Source organism: Penaeus monodon, chromosome 21, assembly GCF_015228065.2.
Source record: "Penaeus monodon isolate SGIC_2016 chromosome 21, NSTDA_Pmon_1, whole genome shotgun sequence".
NCBI lineage: Eukaryota > Metazoa > Arthropoda > Malacostraca > Decapoda > Penaeidae > Penaeus > Penaeus monodon.
In genome coordinates this window covers 12,315,949-12,316,904 of record NC_051406.1, presented here as the reverse complement: position 1 = coordinate 12,316,904, position 956 = coordinate 12,315,949, and the positions used below count along the sequence as shown (strand labels likewise).

Genomic DNA, 956 nt, shown 5'->3' with positions numbered 1-956 from the left:
CTGCTCTTTATGTAAGGCACTACCAAAACTATTAAGCTCTGTACTAGCGTTCGTGATTACTAGCTTTAATAATCAACTCTAGACATACGTGCTAAAGGTGCATTAACAAGCTCTGTACTTAAGCGCAACATTATAGATCCATATGATAAAGGGTAAGCTGTACTTCCAAACATCCTGACGTACCACTCAGTAGCCTGTTACATTGTCTTTAGACAGGCTTTAGACGCTTATCAGGGCACTAGGTCCAGTCTTAGACTAAACTCCTGTCAAAGTGCAGGTTACCTTGTCAAGCTCTAATTTCTCAGGGGATAGACTATGCAACCAGCCTTTTGCACTTTCATTTTATTTCCATAATTATTTGTCTTCCGCTGTTATTCTTCGAGAGGGCGACAGGTCAAATATATAACCAAATTTGCATGGCACAGTGATGTTTGTCGGTGGCCAAAGACAGTTGACTTCATTTTACTTCTGGGATCAAAAACAGGAGAAACAGGAAAATGCAAATAAAAGACAGTGCTTTCAATTACTAGCTTAGACACTATGGTCAACCTGGAAACGAGATAGCGCGAAAGGGTTTCCCAACCGGGCATCCGCGAGAAACCGTAAAATAATAATGTGCTATTACACAATGCCAGTGATTTTAATTCATAATTCATAATTCCTACTCAACAACACGTCACAAACACTTTCCAGACGTATCAGTCAGTGGTTCTTTGAAGCATGAAAAATTATTACAGGGGTTCCTCCAAGGTGTAAAGGTTGGCAATCACTCGGTTAAACCAAGAAGTTTTGTAACACTAAGTGGTATTCAGTGTATGACTCGCGGGCAGCATGCCTGATCGATGGCCTTTCTGTCTAGGAAATGTTTTATGAATGAAAGATTGCTCAAGTCCTAATCTCGAAAGTGGATTTCTTTAAAGTATTTAAAGTGTTACTATGGCAGTAAGAGAATTTTC

General features: G+C 39.6%; 1 protein-coding gene across 1 annotated transcript in view; it reads left to right on the top strand.

Moving 5' to 3' along the window:
• Positions 1-956, top strand: part of LOC119586232 (ETS homologous factor-like) — an 8,153-nt gene that overhangs the window by 5,393 nt on the left and 1,804 nt on the right. The gene's annotated exons all lie outside the window — the stretch shown is intronic.